At 42.4% G+C, this 21,019-nt stretch overlaps 2 protein-coding genes across 3 annotated transcripts in view; one reads left to right on the top strand and one right to left on the bottom strand.

The window, feature by feature from the left end:
• The window catches only part of LOC121921898 (zinc finger protein 397-like), a 942,727-nt gene extending 923,609 nt beyond the window's left edge, over positions 1-19,118 (bottom strand). For both annotated transcript variants that reach the window (XM_042450611.1, XM_042450612.1), the window contains exon 1: positions 18,911-19,118. The gene's annotated coding sequence lies outside the window, so the exon portion shown is untranslated. The remainder of the gene's footprint in view (positions 1-18,910) is intronic.
• The window catches only part of LOC121921836 (zinc finger protein 383-like), a 50,749-nt gene continuing 29,794 nt past the window's right edge, over positions 65-21,019 (top strand). Inside the window, exon 1 of the mRNA XM_042450441.1 lies at positions 65-102. The gene's annotated coding sequence lies outside the window, so the exon portion shown is untranslated. The remainder of the gene's footprint in view (positions 103-21,019) is intronic.

The following is a 21,019-nucleotide window of genomic DNA, read 5'->3' as shown; positions in this document are numbered from 1 at the left end:
ATATATGTATTTATTTAAAAGTCCACAGTTTTGCAGTCCTCCCAGCCTTGCAGGAAAGAGGGAGCAGGAAGGAGCCTGGAGTATTTACAACCTTCCTTTCACGTAGATATATATATATATATAAATATATATTAAGAAATGTCTTTGCTGCCTCTCTCAGCAGCCATTGGGAGCTCTATCATTTTAACTCTTGGAGTGCACTTCCCAAAATGGCTGGGACTGGAAAGGGCCTTGAAGGGCTGCGTCTGCACTGCAGAAATAATCCAGTTTCATACCGCTTTAACTGCCCTGGCTCAGTGCTATGGGGATTCTGAGGCGTGTAGTTTGTTGTGGCCCCAGAGCAACAATAATAAATGTCTCACAAAACTACAATTCCCAGAATCTCATAGCACTGAGCCAGGATGACAGCTAAAGCGGTGTCAAAGTGCGTTGTTTCTGAAGTGTGGATGCAACCAGAGAAGGCTGTATAGCTCTCAAAACTACAAATCCCAGAATCCCATAGCACTGAGCCCTGGCAGTTAAAGCGGTGTAAAACTGAGTTATTTCTGCAGTGTGGATGCAGCCCTACAGTAGTTACTTTTTTGGGACTCTTTTCAAAGGCTGCATCTCCACTGCAAAAATAATCCAGTTTGACACTGCTTTACCTGCCATGGCTCAATGCTATAGGTTCTGGGATTTGTAGTTTTGTGAGACATTTATCCTTCTCTGATAGAGAGGTCTGGGGCCCAGGATTACATAAGATGGAGCCCTGGCAGTTAAAGTGGTGTCAAACTGCATTATTTCTGCAGTGTGGATGCAACCAAAGGCTAAATAGCTCTCAAAACTACAAATCTCAGAATTCCATAGCAATGAGCCTTTGCAATTAAAGTGGTGTCAAAGTGCATTATTTCTCAAGTGTGGTTGTATTAAAAGAAGGCTAGATAGCTCTCAAAACTGCAAATCCCAGAATCCCATAGCATTGAGCCCTGGCATTTAAAGTGGTGTCAAAGTGTATTATTTCTGCAGTGTAGATGCAGCCAAAGACATATAATAGTAGTATATGTATTTTACTGTTTAAGTATTTCCCCCCCCAAACTATTTCCCCCATCACAGAATGCCTCCAACCACTCTCTATAGGGCTACATCTACACTGCAGAATTAATTCAGTTTGACACTGCTTGAACTGCCCTGGCTCAATGCTATGGGATTCTGGGAATTACAGTTTTGTGAGACACTGAGCCTTCTCTGTTAGAGAGCTCTGGTGCCACAATAAACTACAGTTCCAAGAATCCTATAGCATTGAGCCATGGCAGTGAAAATGGTGTCAAACTGGATTATTTCTGCAGTGTGTATGAGCTCCTAGACATATTCACAGGCTCCCAGGCCACTCTCTGGCATTCATTCCTCTTTCAACCCAGAGTGTTTATACAGTCAGCCCTCCATATCCACAGATTTTGCATCTGTTGATTCAACTATTTTAGGCCCAGAGAGACCTAAAATGTGGCAAAGGGCCCCCAAACACCCTAAAATGCCTTTGGAAGCGAATATTGTGGATTTTCTTTGCAGATGTGGCAGGAGTGTGGCCCTTCAAGGTCTCCAAGGTGGGCTAACACAGCATCCAACAGTTGTCCACCTTTATTTTGCAATAATAGGAAAATAGGCTATTGTAGTTTGCAAGGATTTTGATTATGATGATTAATTAATATTATTCTTTCACTTAACATTCCACCTTCTCCACCAAACTGGGACTCCGGGCGGCTTCACATAAATGAAAACTAATATGGACAAAAAGCTCCTACAAAGAGGAAAAATTACATTTTATAAAAAAAACAATTTATCATACAAATGAAAAGGGAATCCAGAGGTTTCTTCCTTTGTTGGATCTCTTTAATATACACCCAAGCATGGGGTTCATAGAATCATAAGAGTTGGAAGAGACCGCAAGGGTCATCCAGTCCAACCCCCTGCCATGCAGGAAATCACAATCAAAGCAACCCCGACAGATGGCCATCCAGCCTCCGTTTGAAGCCCTCCAAGGAGGGAGACTCCACTCCACTCCAAGGGAGTTTGTTCCACTGTCGAACAACCCTTACTGTCAGGAAGTTCCTCCTAATGTTGAGGTGAAATCTCTTTTCCTGCAGCTTCCATCCATTGCTCCGGGTCCTAGTTTCTGGAGCAGCAGAAAACAAGCTTGCTCCCTCCTCAATATGACATCCTTTCAAATATTTAAACAGGGCTATCATATCACCTCTTAACCTTCTCTTCTCCAGGCTAAACATCCCCAGCTCCTTAAGTCGTTCCTCATAGGGCATGTTTGTATAATTTGCTTATTTTATTTATATGAGGCTTTCTCTTGGAGTGGGACCCAGCTGGCGCACAGAAATGGCTAAGGTGGGTGTACCAAACAATGTTTTAAAATTAAAGCTAATTTCACTTGAACTTCATTTTAGTAGAAAATTATGATAAAAAACCCCAAAGTTAAAACAGATTAACCCAGCCTGGACCCCAATGGAAGCTCCTTGAGAGTGATCACATATCCAAAGTCTGCTTAACCACTGAGTTAAGGGACTGTAAACGACTTTTGGTCCCTGTTTGGAACTCAGTTTGCAGCAACTGAAGTAAGAAGGGACAAAGGAAGGGGGGGAGCAGGAGAGGAAACGGACTTTCAAAGGCAGAAGAAAGCCACACCCTGAATCTGCAAGGACTTGAGCAGGGCTGTCAATGAATAGGGTGACTTGGAGGTCCTCTCATTCAGGGGGAGACATAAATGAAGTCAACTTGACAACAGTTTAGCAACATGAAGAAAAGAAAAAGCATGTAATGTAACCTTTTTCCTGCACGTTTCCTCCTCTTGACACGACATTCTGACACCCCATACAGACATAATTTTAGTGATGGGAAAGAGACCATCTTATTCCTATTGGTTTAAATTTTTGCTGATTGTATAGAAAGGCTGGAGTTCAGTCAACTTTGGGAGCCATGAGCCTGAGGAGGGTTAAGATAGGTCCAAAACACAACTGCGAAATAATTCACTTGATAGTTTTTTGTGGTTTTTTGGGGCTATGTGGCAGTTCTGAAGAGTTTGTATTCTAAAGATTTGCCAGCATCGTGGCTGGCATCTTCAGAGATCCAATTTGAGATGGCTTTAACGGCCCTGGCTCAGGGCTAGGGAACCGGGATTGGTACTTTGTGAGACATTTAGCCCCTTTCTCAGAGAACTCTGGAGCCGAAATAAACTACAGTTCCAGGATTCCCTAGGCCCTGAGGCCGGGACAGTTTAAAGCGATCTCGAAAACTGGGAATTAGTTGTTCAGTGTGTTGGACGCATAAATCCATTTCATGAGGAAAATCTTGCAGAGATTGGGATAGTCAGGACACCCCGGAGCAGTCCCAGGGAAAAACCTCTTGCAAGACGTAAAATTGAAAGAATGTTTTGATTTCAGGAATACAGCATAACAGGCACACACAACTAGCATACGAGACATAATAAGCATCACATTTAGCACTGCCCTTGGTTGTTACCAGCCGAGGAGGTGGCAGGGGTGTTTTGGATATTTTAAGTATGTTACCCACTTCAAGTCAGAAACACAGGCAGGCGCCTTGTTGTGCATGCATGTCAACAGACAAACCAACGAAGAATAGCTTAACTTCCGCTAAATCATGTACTTTAAGGCTGAAGGAACTCCTGCCGTAGTATGGGGTGTCACAACTCAGGTGCCTTTGGCAAATGCCAGTTACTTCCCCACCCTCGATTAGTTAATGGCTTTTATTAAACATACGAATTGTGAGAGAAAATCTCTTCCAAGAGGAAAGGTAGGGTGACCCGAGGGTTAAGAAGTAATCAATGTGAGAGTTTTCTGTCTGGATCGGAACCAGCATATGGAATAAGGGACAGATCATTCTATTTAAGGATTGGGGAACCAACAGCTGGATTCTTTCCAAATTGGTCACCTCTTTTATAAATTGAACGTTACAGCCGTACGTTCAACTGACAAGATGCCTGCAGTTTGGAAGGGGGAGGAAGAAAAACAGTGGGGGAGGGGGGGGAGGGCCAAGAAAGGCAACAGAATACAAGCATTGATATCAAAGAAAAGAACAGGTCGCAATCCCTTGACTATTTCCTGGGGAAAAAAATCCAGTGGTGTTGGTTTGCAGTGAGGTTTTCTCCTCCAGAACGGTGTACAGTGGGGCCTCCCCATTCGCTGGGTTTGAGGGCAGCAGGCCCACCATGAAAGTGAGGAAAATGCTAAATAAAAAACCCACTAATCGTTTCAGTTGTCTAGGAATCTCTAGGTCCTCTAGTGCAACTATATGGGCCAACATCTGGTGGACAGGTGATCACAGAATCATACTTGAGGGGCTAAGAATTACCCCAGAGAGGTTTGTCAGGGAATCGCTAGGTTTCTTCAACATGACTCTAGGGTCCAGATCTTCAGCAGAATCCATGGCTGGAGGACCTAGAGAGTCCGAAAGAGAACATATTAATCAATATGAAAAAGTCAAAGCTGCAAATGGGGAGGGCCAACTGTAAGAAGGGTTAGTAATTTGATTAGGTGAGAGCAAATACGTTAGAGGGGCAAACTATCAAAAATTACATAGGCAAAAAGGCGGACAACTGAAAGATAGATCTAGGAGGTATCCATACGTTTTTTGGGCCCTAAAAGTCCTTGGATGCCAGGAAGGACTGTTGAGTGGGGTTATTTCTGCAGCATCCGGCTTGCCCAAGTGTTCATATCCCAACGTAATGAGCACAGTTCAAGAGTTTTGTGAAAGTAAGGCCAGGGTTTGAAAAAATCATTTTGACACGATTCTGTGGGGCAAAAGCAGGCAGAGGACGATGTAAAATTATTTTAAAAACAACTCCCGTCAGGATGGATGACTTATCTTTCTGAGGACCAGTACCTTTTGTGGACATGTTGTAATGGTGGAGTAAGGCAAAGAGTAGTTCTTTGGCAAAGCACCACACAGAGAGAGGTGCCATGGGAGGAGGTGTTTGCGACCACGGGCAAAGTCTCCATAGTTGCATAGCTGCCATGCGAACGTGGGTTTACCTGAATGATATGGTTGGACAAGACACACACACATTCTATCAAGGCATAGTAGAGTATGCGAAACTATATAGGCATAAAAGCAAGCCCCCACCACAAAGACAGCCAATTCACATGAGCCATGCATGCCCTCCTCCCCACAAAAGTATATCAAACAGGTTGTGTTTAAACACAAGCGACCTTCCTGGGTGTCTTCTTTTCAGTATGTTCAGGCAACAGGAAAAGGTTCAGACGATTTGGAATACTTCATGGCAACACTGGGATCAGCTCACCTACACACCCACATCAGGGGTTTACAAGTCTAAGATTGTCCCATTGCAAAACCACTACTGTGCGATCTCAATTGCTTTTCCCTTCATCAAGGCGGGGAGCAACAGGGCTGCTTCCACAAAGGCTTTTGAAAGAAGAGCTCTTTGACGCACTTGAGAATGAGTTCATGTTTTAGATGGGTGCATCTACACTGTAGGAAATAAGACGTTTGAACAACGCTTTAAACGCCATGGCTCATCCTACATAATCCTTGGATCGATAGTTTTGTGAGGCAACTAGAGCAATCTTTGGCAGAGAAAGCTAGACACCCTGTAAAACATGGCAGTTAAGTGGTGTCAGGGACTGCATTAATTCGATGTATAGGCACCTCATTGAAGAGACCTCAAGTGATGAGTAGTTTCTGGAGGGACGAAGTCACTGGCTTCTTCATGCCTTTCTCATTCAAATGGCAGGGGGCTACTCCTTGAAATGAAGGAACTGCTTTCTTAGCTGCCTCGTACTGCCAGAGTAACCATTTGGCGCCACTTTAACTGCCATGGCTCAGTTGTTATATTATTATTATTATTATTATTATTATTATTATTATTATTAACCTTTATTTATGAAGCACGTAAATTTACACAGCGCTGTACATGCATCTCTTTAGTTAGACAGTTCCCTGCCCTCGGGCTTACAATCTAAAATGTTATGGGAATTGTGGGAATGGCGTTTCTTGTGTCCTCAGAGCTCTCAGACAAAGAAGAGCTAATGTCTCACAAAACTACTGTTCAGTTAAAGCGGTGTCAAACTGAATTATTTCTGCAGTGCGGATGCAGCCTAGACTCCTGGGCTGTGCCACTTTGATTGCTCTCTTGCATATGAATCCCTGCAAGCAGACAGCTAGCAGCGTCAGGCATATATTCGCTAGAACATATCTTCCTGACAGCTGTATTCTATTTGTGGGGAATTATATGTAATTTAAAAATGTTTTGTCACTATCTGGAACTTGAAGAAAAAACCAGCCTGTCCTAATTTCACAGGTTTCTACAGGCTTTGTTCTACTCTGTGAATAGCCTAGGGTTAGGATGACTGACCACCAGATCACATCTGCATACAACTGAATGTCAGATTTTTCAGCAACGACAACATTATATCTACAAACCGGGAACAAGTCTACAGACTTGCCCTTAGCACGGACTGCAAAGTGGCTTGTTGTGTGTACCTTCAAGTCATTAAGTGACCCTACGGCAACTCTATTATGGCATGACTTGTTTTTGAGAAACCCATGCTGACTTTAGTAATCATGGCATTCCTTCTAAATACTTACAGGACTGTTGCTCAGAATCTTTCTGGTTTAAACCAGCCAGCCCTGTTAAGTGATATCTCCTTTTTTGCAATTTAATCTACTGGTTCTGTTTTAGTCTACAGAGAAATAAGCTTGCTCCACCTTCAGTATTGGAAATATTTTAAAATCACTGTCATATCACCTCTCGTTTTTCTTTTCTCCAAGCCATGTGCCTAACCTTTAGCATGAACACATCAGATGTATTCTGGATTGAACTCGAAGTTTCACCAAGTCTCGCACTCTCCCCTTTCCGCCCACAATATGGCCACTATGTTTGCTGTTTTTTATTCCAACCATCTTCCTATTTAGAGGGAGAGGAGGAGCATCCAAACTTCGAATCTTATTACACATGAACTTGGAAGGAACACATTATAAAATCAGGGTGATAGAAGAGTCTCCCTTGTCCAGAATTCTGATATCCAAAATATTCCAAAATCAAAACTTGTCCACATGGGAGACTAAGAGGTGACTATTAGCTTTCTGGTGGTGCCCTGTTCACAAAACTTTGTTTCATGCAGTAAATTATTCAAAATATCTGTTAAATTGAGAACAGGTGTGTATTACAAAACAAAATTAATTCATTTTAGTCTTAGGTCTCATCTCCAAGGTATTTCATTTTGTATGTGCAAATATTTCAGCCCCACTCCCCAAAAAACCTGAAATCTGATCCCAAGCATTCGGATAAGGGAGACTCAGAGGAAACAACAACTGACAAAATGCATAAAACAAAACACACACAAACAAAAAAAAAAACCAAAACTGTATTGTGAGATCTCACCTTCTTTGGACCAATCTGGAAGTCCCCATTATTAGAGAGATAGAAGCAGCCTTATACTGATCAGATTATTTGTCCATTTTCATTCGTACTGTGAGTGCATCAACATGGTGGTCAGCTGCATGGGGATGATGGTGTAGTCAAAGATGTCTAAGAGCATCAACTGAAGGATGCTGGCCTACTCAAACTGATAGTGACTCTGTAAAGTCTATAGGGAAAGATCTTCTCATCACCTGCAACCTGGTCCTTTTTAAATTGGAGATGGCAGAGATTGCAACTGGGACCTTTTGAATCCAAAAGCTGCCCACACTACCACTAAGCTAAACTCCCCTGAGGTCGCATCTAAGAGATAGAGAAGTGATGCACTGGATGCACTTTTTCTCCCCTCATTTTAAAAATTGGGATGACCCAATGCCAATGAAGTGTGTGCTTTTGCTTTTTTTTCAGTCATGCAAATATGACAGGGCATCTGTTCCCGGCAAAACCAGGGCTCAGCATACTTCCTCACCTCCCTCCTGCTTCACCCAGCCATTGACAAACAAAACTGGAAAAAAAACATTCTTTACCATTAGCAGCTGACTTCTACTGTTTCCAACCACAGATAGAAGACGGAATGTTGATTGCTGCTTTCACTATAAAATTCCCTTACATACAGAAATTTAGCACCAGCAACACTTCTCCTAACACACTAGTTTTCTAGATGCAGGGATTCCCCCCCCCCCCAGTATAAAATACAGGGGGAAGCAATGTTCAATTTCCCACCCGCAGCCCGACTTAGTACAATGCGTCAGAAACTGGTCCTGCAGTCCTGCTGGTTGTTGTGTCTGCTCTAAGGAATCAAGTTTTCCTTCCTTCACAGCATTGGCAAAGGTTCCTGCCCCAAGTTGCATCCTCTGGTGCTTCACAAAATACGAGCTGGTGGTGAAGCTTTTCCCACAGAAGTTGCATTTGTATGGTTTTTCTCTCCTGTGTGGGTCCTCTTGTGGAGCACAAGGTGGGCCTTGCAGCTGAGGCCTGCCCGCAGGCATGGCAGGTATAGGGCTTCTCGCCCGTATGGGTCCGCTCATGGTAGAGGAGGGCTGAGCGCTGCCGGAAACTCTCTCACAGGTGGAGCACTTTAGGGTCTCTCCCCGGTGTGGATCCACTTGTGCTTGACCAGATCCGAATCCGGTGGAAGCTGCCCCCACAGTCGGAGCATTGTAGGGCTCCCCCAGTGTGGATCCGCTCATGCTTCACCAGGTCCGACCGCTGGTGGAAGCTCCGCCCACAATGGAGCAGGTGTGGGCTTGTCCCCTGTGTGGAACCGTTCATGGACGATCAGCTTGGACCGCTGGCTGAAACACTTCTGCATGTGGTGCACTTGAAGGGCTTCCCCCGTGTGGATCCGCTCGTGCCGGGAGACATCGGAGCTCCGGTTGAAGCTTTTTCCGCAGAAGGAACACTTAGGGCCAGTCACCTGTGTGGAGCCGCTCGTGAGCGATAGTTTTTTGGCCACTTGGCCAAAGCTTTTATCACACACAGAGCATTTATAGGGGTTCAGCCCCAGGGGGAAGCCTTCTGGCCCAAGGACCCGAAACTGGATTGAAAGCTCCCCACAGTTAGAGCACAGTGACTGCTTCCCTGCCATTGCATTTCCTATACTCTTTCAGGGCCATTTCTTGTGGGCTTTGGCAGGTTCTGGCCCTCATAGGCCTCTCCTGTGTTCAGGGCCCACCATGGCATCCATTCTTTCCAGGGATGATGACCCATGTGGTTCCATCCCTGGGAGATTGTTCACGTTGTTAAGCTCATGTCCGCTCCGGCCCATTGTCTGCTGAACAGAAAAGAGAAGCCAAATTTCTTAAGCCCTTGTTATGAAAGAAAAAAAGTCAAGCTAAGCCGAACAAGTGGTCTTTGAAGCAGGGGTTGTTTCTATATAAGCAGTCGAGGGATCGGCTCGATTTTAGGCTGAACTTCAAACTTTAAAGCCTGAATTCAAAGTACCAAACCTTTTGAGAAGTCAAAGACGGGTGGAGCTTTGAAAGCTGACATCAGTTGGTTTTCTATCTGATCTTAACCAACAGAGAAATGAGATAGATATAGTGGGATTCTTGGGCGGCAGCAACCAATACCATCTTGGGAATTGTTATACAGAGGAAAGGGAAGCCACTTGTAGACAAATTTCAGAGTCGCCTTAAGGTAAACAACTGTCTGACTACACAGTCTAGCATGCCTATAATTTCATTGGGGACCTTGTCAAAAGCTTTACTAATCAAGATACACTACAGCCACAGTATCCCCCTGATCTACCAGGCTTGTAACTCTATCAAAAAAGTGAAAGTTTAAGTTGGCATTTTGGGTTTTGAAAAAACCCATGCTGATTTTTTAGAGATCACGATATGTCTTTCTAAGTGCTTATAGACTTCTGTTTCATGATCTGCTCTAGAACCTTTCCTGATATCAGGGTTAACAAATGGTTGGTAGTTGCTTGATTCCTATTTTTTATTCTTTTATTTTTTTATTACACACACACACACACACACACACACTGCTCTTTTTGAAGATGAACTAACCTATGGAGGAAATCAAAGACCTAGTCATGTTAGTTTGAAAAAATCAGTCTCCAAGTTTTTTGTGGTTTTTTGAGCTATGTGGCCATGTTTACAAGAGTTTCTGTCCTGACGTTTCGCCAGCATCTGTGGCTGGCAACTTCTGATGCTGGCGAAACGTCAGGACGATACTTTTCTAGTACATGGCCACATAGTCCAAAAACCACAAAAAACTATGGATGCGGCCATGAAAGCCTTCGACTTCACAGTCTGCAAAAGGATTTGTAGCACCTTGGAGACTAACTGAAAGAAAGAAGTTGCTAGCATGAACTTTCATAGACTTGAGCCTACTTTCTATAAACATGTACCTGAGGAAGTAGGCTCCAGTCTGCAAAAGCTCATGATACCAACATCTTTTTTCCAGTCTGACAAAAGCTCAGAGATACTTTATTATTATTATTATTATTTTATTGAACTTTTATTATAAAGCGCTGTAAATTTACACAGCATGTACATACAACTTAGTTAACAGTTCCCGGCCCTCAGGCTTACAATACAAACACTTTTTTTTCAGTGAGCAGAGAGATTTGTAGCACCTTTGAGACTAACTGAAAGAAAGAAGTTGGAAGCATGAACTTTCGTGGACTTCAGGCTACTTCCACCAATCTACTTGGTAGATTTTCTAAAAGCATCTGATGAAGAATCTGCAACTAACATGGTATATTTTTGATTCTTCCTTTCAGTCTCAAATATTTCTTTGCATACTATTTTGAGAATAAGATTACACACCACTCATCTGGCGTCCGGAGATTTCGGGAATCTCCCTAAGGATTTGGAAGAAAATAACTGCCCAGTTGTGAATCCTACCTTTATTTTTACTTATTTAATTTTTAATCCTGCCTTCTCCTAAAATGGCATCCAAAGTATTTTACAAAAAAGTTAAATAAGATCAAATTCAGTCTCCTTAAGCTGAATTCAAAGGGTTGGTAATGACCAATAAAGCCAATATGGCTTGGATCCAGGCTATTTGAAGGAACATATCCTTTAAGATCCCATTAGAGCATGATGATATCTGGAGAGGCCCATCTCTCGTCCACCAACCTCCAGGCTCATTTGGTGGAAAAAAAGAGAGGGCCTTTTCAGTGGCTGCTCCCAAGCTCGGGGAACTCCCTCCCTGGAGAGGTTAGTAGGGTCCCCTCCTTGCTGTCCTTTTGTCGCAACTGCAAACATTACTGAATGGGATAGATTTTAATGAATTTTTGTACTGTTTAATCTTTTAATTAATTTAATGTTTTTAAGGTTGACAATGATGAGTTGGATAAGAAAGCTGGAGATTCTATATGACAACAGCGCTACAATCTATAGGCTCAATCAGGGAACAATACCTCTATCCCAGCTACAGAAGACTGGCACTGAAACTGTATTAAATGGCAGAGTTGGATAAATACTCACCTGCTGAAAGAGGAAAAATAGGAAACTTTTTAAAGTGGAACAAATAAGGAATTATATGTGGGCCCCTACATTCACGGGGGTTAGGGACATATGAGAGTGGAAAAAACACAATAAATATCCCACATTTTAACCTGAGAGAACATCTCCCTAGGCATCCTAGGTCCTCCAATGCAACTCTTAATCAACATCCACCAGGAGTTTAACACAGAATCATGCAGGAGGACCCAAACCCAGAGCAGTTTTTCCTAGAAATCTCTAGTCCCCAGCTGACCTATGGAACTCGGGCAGAACGTGCTGGAGACCTAGCCATCCTAGAGAGAACAAATCACAGCGCTGGGTAAATTACAGTGCCTAGAAAAAAGTTAATAATAATAATATAATAATAATAATAATAATATCTGTGAATATGAAATCTGCAAAAGTCAAGGTCGCAAATGGGGAGGGTGAGGAATATAGTGGGGAGAACTGGGATAAGTGGATTCCAGGCTGAAGATAAACACGTGTGAAGAACAGGTATAACTCCATCAAGTGGTAGAACTGACATACATAAAAGAAGATTTGAGGCACTAAAGTATTTACAAGAACGTACGTAGGAGAAGGAATAGGGGAAAGAATGATGAATGTGAATGTATGATGTCTTGATTTTTGGCTTCATTTGTTTTATTGTTGTAAAGTGTGTGTGTGTGTGAAGAACTTACCCACGGAATGGGCCATCTTCATTGACTTCCTGTTTTGATCGGCCTGCCAAGTTGTGTTTGCACGCTGGTTTGATGAACCCTCCTGTTTCAGGGAAATTCACGGTCACCACGTGGAACATTCCTGAGCCCCTGAAACAGTGAGGAGAGGTAATGGCAATTTTCAGACCTTGGAAATGTGGTGGTTTGGATTACAACATCCAGAATCCCACAGTCAGTATTAGACTGCTCCCTCCCCAAAAAATGTAACTTTTCGGAGCCTCGATAGACCAGCATATGGGCAGAGTGGAGGCGTGGCATCTGCATGACACATGCTGACGCCTGCCCCATGCAGGCGTGCCCACCCGCCCACCATACAACAGGTGGCATCACGCACTCCTCTGGTGCTGCATCCAGTTGACGCAATGCCAAGGAGCATCACAAAGCCATGGTGCTGGCAGCTATGGCGCTCCTTTTTGCACTGCAGAAAGGCCAGATTGGGACTGGTATTTGCCTACATACCATTAAAATGCTGAAGAGGGTTGTAACTGGGGCAAGATTCAGTGGGAGGAAGAAGGAGAGGCCCCAGGATGTTGTAAAAATAAAATTTAAATTATTTTTAAATTTTTCTTTAAGAAAATCATAATCTTCCAAATTCACTTTAAAAAGATGAGATGATGTACAGTGCACCCATGCCATATGCGGCTTTCAGCTTATGCGTGAGCCATGTCATGGGGAAAACATGGTGTGCAGCCCATGATACACACACCACAACCGCATGCACAGCCCATTATTTTCAAAGGAGCTCAAGCATATGATACTGTAATTTAAAGCATAATTTTAATTTTGCCAATTGTTTATGTCACAATTATTGCCATTACATTGAGCCATATATGGAATTAGATTTACAATTAACAATACAAAAAAATTACTAAGGATTCCCTATGGTGTGGTAGAGTCAATGGGTGAGGGTGACATCATGAGTTACCAACCCGATGCGGCACTGAATACTCTCTACCACAAAACACTGTATATATTCATTTATGAGTCTATCATTTAATGTAATTAAAGGTATCATTTAATTTGGCTCATTGTTATGCCACAGCTATTATTGTTATATTCAGTGAATATCGGGAATTACAATATATGAATAACATTGATAAAAAACACTGAAGATTTATGAGTCACATGAGTACAAAAAACACTGATTCTGTATAGTGTGGCAATAGAGGAGAAGGTACAAGGGAGGGTGACACTATGAGTTACAGTACTGTACTGTGTGGGCCAACCCTAGTGACACATTGTCTCCAAAACAAAGTAAAAGTATTTGGGAGCAATGCTGATGGAGGGAATGAATGGCCCCAGGGGGTGGTAGGAGGCAAGGAAAATTGACCCCTGGCCCCGTGTGCAATTTCTCATCCCTGGCCTAACTGGAAGCATCCTCCTCACCTCTGTTCCTCCTGCCATCCGCTCGATGCCTTAGTAGGAAATCCTCTGCCAGGGCCACTGCTTGGGCACAGGTGTGGGGGTGACTCCCGGACCCAGCTCGCCATGCCTTGGGGCAGAACAGCCAGGAACTGCTCCAGGATCACCACTCCAGGATCTGTTCTTTGAGTGCCTTCAGGTTTTCAGCCACTGGTGGCAAGATCCCAGAGGTGGTTACAAACCTCTCTGGGCCCATCGGCCTCCTGGGTAGAGGAACTGCCGAAAGCGTTGACAGGGCAGTGCTCGCCAACGGGCCCTCATTGTCCATCTCCTCTTTTACCTTCCTGTGCTCCCGATCAGCCAGCAGAGTCCTCGGTTTAAGTTAGGCAGCAGGGTTGAAGAAACGGTCCTTCCTGTCGTGGGGGCTGGTTGTAGCCACCCTTTCAAATGAGCCATGGGGCAACTTCATGTCCCCCCACGGCAGGGTCCCTGGTAGTGGCCTGGTCCCCCATGCCAAGTGAGGGGATTGCACGCCCCCCGAATTGCTGCCACTGGCTTCCCAGCGCTGGGATGACATCCGTCCTCTGGTTCTTGTTTAGTGTGGTGGTCCCCTCCAGCCCAAGCTGGTCCATCAGCCCCCCTCTGGATGATTTCATGGCTAGCCCGCGGCCCCGAACTCCATGCTGGCTTCGGGTCTGCTGGCTCTGCATTCTCCATTTTCATAGTTGAGATTCCCCCTTTGATTTAGCCCAGCACGAAACTGGAGGTCCAGGCTGACCCTCGCTCTGCTTGGCAGCCATTTGTTGCCACACGGTGGATGGTCTCTCAAGACAAAGGAATGGTTCCTGGAGCAAAGTGTACCCAACCTCTCCCTAGAACAAGATGAGGAAATAGAAGCTGTTGTACTTAGAGTATCATGAGAAAATGTGGTTTGGTGGGAAAAGCTTGGTAAGGTGGAAGGCAGGAGTAAAGAGGAAGACCAAACTATCAGTGGATAGGCCAATTGAGGAAGTCACAGTCCCAAGTTTGCAAAACCTGAGTAGAGGCAATTGATGACTGAGGCTCTTGGAGGGCTCACATTCATAGCGTTGCCATAGCATAGGTTGAAGTCACCTTGACGGTAATAACAACAACACAAAGAACAGCAATGGTCTCTCAGTTTCTTGCTGCACTTGAAAAAACACCCGACAAACTTGGTGTGAGGTCCTGTATTACATCATGAGAAACGAGCCATCCACAAGATGGAAAGATGAAGGAACTTTATGGGGGTCTTTTTAGAAGTTCCTGGAGAAGTTCAGTTATACATGAATGGATGGTTCTTGCTTGTCCAGACACGGCTTTTTTTCCCCTAAGGAAAGACCACACAAAGAGATATAAGAGAATTATATTAAGCTAACAGACCCTCCTGATGAAACAGGACTATAAAGTTTAATTAATTAATTGGTTAAGAAAGACAGATTCGGCCTTAGTTTGATTTTTTCTCCTTCTCCCCCTTATATAGTAAACTTGAAAGCAAGGACTGGCTGTTTTTCATTAAGCTAAGGCCACTCTGGGTGAGAGACACTTTTTAGCTGGAGAACGATGCAAAACATTTCTTAAATTAAGTAAAATACTAGTATTTTTATGAAGAACCTAATTCCTTTTCCTGTGGTTCCAGTACGTACTAGGCAGAGGGTCACCGGAAGCTTATGGAATTTTGTAATGATCAATCATAGGAGATAGGGCGCATTAATCCTCCAGCAGACATCCCAGAATTCATTCCTCACTTTAATGATTTCTAAGGAACAGCCAGCAACAGGTTAGAAAATATACTTTTTAAGAAAATAACTCAAGAATCCTGAGCATGCTGGGTTGGAATCTTGGGAGTTGCATCCAAGAAAGTAAAGTTTCTACATCATGCCTATGATCCTTGCATATAACAAGTTCTCCTCTGGTTCTTTTTAACAAGCTAATCTCAGGTATATTTTTATTATATTAATAATTATATTATATTATATTAATTCCACCTTTTCCCAGTGTGGATCCAGGCAGTACACACACCTTAAAACACAATGCAATTAGAAAACTCTTAACATAAAAAAGTTAAAATACAATTAAACTTAGGTGCATGTGTGTGCCAGAAACTGCGTTGTGGAACCACTTAACAACTAGGGCTCAATGCTATGGAATCCTGGGATCTGTAGTTTGTTTGTGACACCAGAACTCCCTGACAGAAAATGCTAAGTATCTCACAAGACTACAAACCTAGAATTCCATAGTATAGAGCCATGACGCTAAAGCAGTGTTAGACTGCATTAAGTCTGCAGTGCAAGACATACCTAATTTAAAAGCACAAGTTAAACACACATACCACGGCACTGGAACTCCAAAACTCCAGATGATCCCTCCCAATGGTTTTAATGTAAATAATAAAAAGAATGAGAGACAAAACTGAGACCATAGGGATAAGCAGGATAATGGCCAGGGTGTGGAACAGTTCCAGATTCAATTATTTGTACCCTTCCTCTCAGCTGAATAATCACATACTGGACAAAACTTGCCCAGATCCAGTTTTTGGATTGTGATACCCTACTTTTTAACTCAGAGTTACTGGGCTGGAGCGGTCCTCAATTCAATCAGACTAACCTAAAATGTAATTACAGCCTCCCCAACCTGGGAGGTTCTCAAAGGTGCATGGACTGTCATCCCACCATCTCTACATAGTCTGGAGATGAGGAGAGCTATAGTCCAACACATGTAGAGGAACAGGTTTGGGAATGCCAGTAGTTAGACTGTGGGCTCTCACTAGTAAAGTATGGAATATTTTCTATACCCCAGGCTTGCACACTCTGCTTGACTTTTCTTTCCCCATCAGTGGAGAGCTCAGATGATGGGCTTCACTGAACCAGAGGACAAGTGGCCAATTTCTGGTGGGACCACCAACACAGCCAGTTACTGGACAGACGGATACCAAGGTATAAATGTTTAAAAAAGTGAATACTGTAAAATAAATAAATTAACTGAAAGCCCAGCTGGTCAAATCTTGCCAAGAAAACCCCATGATAGGTCGCCTAGTTTTGTTGCCATAAGATTTGAACACAAACTATAACAATATGATAGCTAGGGCATGAGGCGAGGAGGGTGATTCAGGAAATGTAGTGTAACAATGGCAGAAGCAGCTCCAGAACCTCATTACATGAGAGAAACAAAGCAGATTACAGAGCTGGAAAGTAGCAGCTTTCCCCATGCTTGAGGTTGTAGTGCTTCAGTTCTTTTCCACGGGAGACAGTCCGGAAAAGCAATCTTTGTTCGAACTGATTTTTCCAGCTAGAAAAAAAGACATGCTCTTACCACTATTCCTACAGGAAGAGAACTGAAACACTGTGATGTCATGCAGTGAGGCACAGAGAAAGATACTACAGTATTTCTGCCTCTGTTTTCCACTTTGTCTTCTTGTGCATAAGGTTCCCCAGTTGCACGATTAGGAAGATGTGCAATAATGGCTGCTCTGAAACCCATTCTCAGAGCAACTGCATCAGTTAAAAGAAAATGGAAGCATACCGCTTTCAGACCCATGACTAGTGGAAAACATCACAGACATGAGCAACTACTAAGGACAAAAGTGCAAGGACAGGCGTCTTCCTGAACATAGAAAAACCCCAAAAATGATGACTACAGGGCCCATAAATAAATCAGCATAGACAATGAGAAACGGAAATAGTTAAAGATCTCTGTACCTTGCATCAAACACTGAGAGAATTATGTGTGTATAAAATACACACCACACACACATATAAGACGTATTTAAAATAGTAATTAGCAAGGAGCTTTTGTGAGTGAAAACTGTGGATACAATCCAAGCCCCCTCTTGTTTTCTGTCATGTGTGTGTGTGTTATAAAAGGTGTGGGTGTGTGTGTGTGGGTGTGTGTGTGTGTGTGTGTGTGTTAAGGATATATATTCTATATCATCTATAAATATATTTATAAATAATAATTAGCAGAGAGTTTTTGTGAGGCAAAACTGTGGACACAATTTCAACCCCCCCCCCCCGTTTCTGTGGTGTGGGTGTGCATGTATATATAAAATATGTGTGTGTGTGTGGTGTGTGTGTATATATGAAAGGATAATACGCCCACACCCACAACACACTATATTCTGTGTGTTTATTAAAACATAATATATATAGTATTAAATGAAATATGATACACACACATATTCTTGTGGTTATTATATTATCTATCTACCTATCTATCTATCTTATATATATATATATAGAGAGAAGAGAGAGAGAGAGAGAGCAAGAGCTTTTCACAAGGGAAAACTGTAAACACAATCTCAAACCCCTTGTTTTTCCCTGTGTGTGTATTATAAATATTGTTATATACATATACGTGTGTGTGTGTGATATGGAAGAGGAGATGTCTATATATTGTGTGAGTGTATTACAAAATAATAATATAAGATAGAGACAATAAGACATGAAAGGGCATAAATATATAAAATATTTATTTATAAACAATTAGCAAGGAGCTTTTTGTGAGGGAAAGCTATGAACAGTCCTCAACCCCCCTTGTTTTCGTGTGTGGGTGTGTGTGTGGTGTGTGTATTATAAAATATTTGCATATATACATAATATTTTGTGGTGTGTGTATTTGAAAGAATATATATATTGGGTGTGTGTGTATTTCGGTGAATGTGTTTGATAAACATATTTTCGCTGTGGTTATTAAAAATTATGTAAATACATATAATATTTGTGTGTGTAATATATATATATTGAAGATATAATATGGGTGGGATGTGTATTTCTGTGAATGTGTTTATAAACATATTTCTCGGTGTGTATTATAAAATATAGTATAATACATATAATTTGATGTGTTTATATATATAGTTGAAAGAATATATATATGGGTGTATGTGTATTTCTGTGACTGTGTTTTATAAAACATATTTCTCCTGTGTGTATTATAAATATATGTATATATACAATATATTTTGTGTGTGTGTATATATTATTGAAAGAATATAAATGGGTGTATGTTATTCTGTGAATGTGTATAAAAATTATTATATCAATACGATGGTAGCAGATAGCTAGTATGGAAGGATATATGTGTTTGTGTTTTATAATTAGCAGGAGCTTTTTGTGAGGGAAAACAACAATCGACACAATCTCAATCCACCACCACCCCGTTTCTGCTCTCTAAAGGGGTCTGAGATGAAAGGGCGACTGTACCATTTGAAAACAAAAATGGGGGGGGCAAGAAAGTCAGGGTTCAGGGAAGCGAATGGGGGGGCTGTCAAACCTCCCTTTTGCCCCTCAGAAACCCCCTCTCAGCCTTTGGACCGTCCCTCCTTGCAGAGGGGGACCCCAAGCCAGCCCTTATATACAGATGAAAGGAGATCTCTATTATATTTTCTATTATTTCCATATATTTGTATGCCCACTCACCTGCCCAGCCAAAGATTGAAGCTAGCTGAGGACTGACTGCAAAATAATAATAATATAGCAGTTAAAGCCCTCAGTTGCAAGGAGAGGACTGTAATACAAATAATAATAATAATATTAATAATAAATATATATGTATTTATTTAAAAGTCCACATTTTTTTGCAGTCCTCCCAGCCTTGCAGGAAAGAGGGAGCAGGAAGGAGCCGGAGTATTTACAACCTCCTTTCACGTAGATATATATATAATATATAAATTATATTAAGAAGGTCTTTGCTGCCTCTCTCAGCAGCCATTGGAGCTCATCATTTACATCTTGGAGTGCACTTCCCAAATGGCTGGGATTGGAAAGGGCCTTGAAGGGCTGCGTCTGACTGCAGAAATAATCCAGTTTCATACCGCTTTAACTGCCCGGCTCAGTGCTATGGGGATTCTGGGGCGTGTAGTTTGTTGTGGCCCCAGAGCAAGATAATAAATGTCTCACAAAACTACAATTCCCAGAATCCATAGCACTGAGCCAGGATGACAGCTAAAGCGGTGTCAAAGTGCGTTTGTTCTGAAGTGTGGATGCAACCAGAGAAGGCTGTATAGCTCTCAAACTACTAACCCAGAATCCATAGCACTGAGCCCTGGCAGTTAAAGTGGTGTCAAACGAGTTATTTCTGTGGATGCAGCCCTACAGTAGTTACTTTTTTGGGACTCTTTCAAAGGCTGCATCTCCACTGCAAAAATAATCAGTTTGACACTGCTTTACCTGCCATGGCTCAATGCTATAGGTTCTGGGATTTGTAGTTTTGTGAGACATTTATCCTTCTCTGATAGAGAGGCTGGGGCCCAGGATTCCATAAGAGGGAGCCCTGGCAGTTAAGTGGTGTCAAACTGCATTATTTTCTGCAGTGTGGATGCAACCAAAGGCTAAATAGCTCTCAAACACAAATCTCAGAATCCATAGCAATGAGCCTTGCAATAAAGTGGTGTCAAAGCATTATTTCTCAAGTGTGGTTGTATTAAAAGAAGGCTAGATAGCTCTCAAAAACAAATCCCAGAATCCCATAGCATTGAGCCCTGGCATTTAAAGTGGTGTCAAAGTGTATTATTCGCAGTGTAGATGCAGCCAAAAAATATAATAGTAGTACAGTATACTGTAATATATTTATTGTTTAAGTATTTTTCCCCCAAACATTTCCCCCCATCACAGAATGCCTCCACCCACTCCTATAGGGCTATATCTACACGCAGAATTAATTCAGTTTGACACTGCGTGAACGGCCCTGGCTCAATGCTATGGGATTCTGGAATTACAGTTTGTGAGACACGGAGCCTTCTCTTGTTAGAGAGCTCTGGTGCCACAATAACTACAGTTCCAAGATCCTATAGCATGACCATGGCAGTGAAAATGGGGTCAAACGGATTATTTCTGCAGTGTGTATGAGCTCCAGACATATTCACAGGCCCCAGGCCACTTCCGGCATTCCTCTTTCAACCAAGAGGTTTATATAGTCAGCCCTCCATATCCACAGATTTTGCATCTGTTGATTCAACATTTTAGGCCCAGAGAGACCAAAATGTGGCAAAGGGCCCAAACACCCTAAAATGCCTTGGGGGCAAATATTGTGGATTTTCTTTGCAGATGTGGCAGGAGTGTGGCCCTTCAAGGTCTCCAAGGTGGGCTAACACAGGCATCCAACAGTTGCCACCTTTATTTTGCAAATAGGAAAAAGGCTATTGTAGTTTGCAAGGATTTTGATTATGATGATTAATTAATATTACTTTCACTTAACATTCCACCTTCTCCACCAAACTGGGACTCCGGCGGCTTCGCATAAATGAAAACTAATATGGACAAAAAGCTCCTACAAAGAGGAAAAAATTACATTTTATAAAAAAAACACAATTTAATCATACAAATGAAAAGGGAATCCAGAGGTTTCTTCCTTTGTTGGGATCTCTTTAATATACACCCAAGCATAGGGTTCAACCTGATACGATTTACACTTGTCCTCCACATTTGCTGGGGTTAGGAGTACAGGACCCCCATGAATGTGGAAAAACTGCAAATAACAAAAACACTATGTTTTTACCTGAGAGGACACCTCTCTAGTCCATCAGGGGC

Source organism: Sceloporus undulatus, chromosome 2, assembly GCF_019175285.1.
Source record: "Sceloporus undulatus isolate JIND9_A2432 ecotype Alabama chromosome 2, SceUnd_v1.1, whole genome shotgun sequence".
NCBI lineage: Eukaryota > Metazoa > Chordata > Lepidosauria > Squamata > Phrynosomatidae > Sceloporus > Sceloporus undulatus.
Note: the sequence above shows the minus strand (reverse complement) of the source record. Positions and strands in the feature narration are given on the sequence as shown.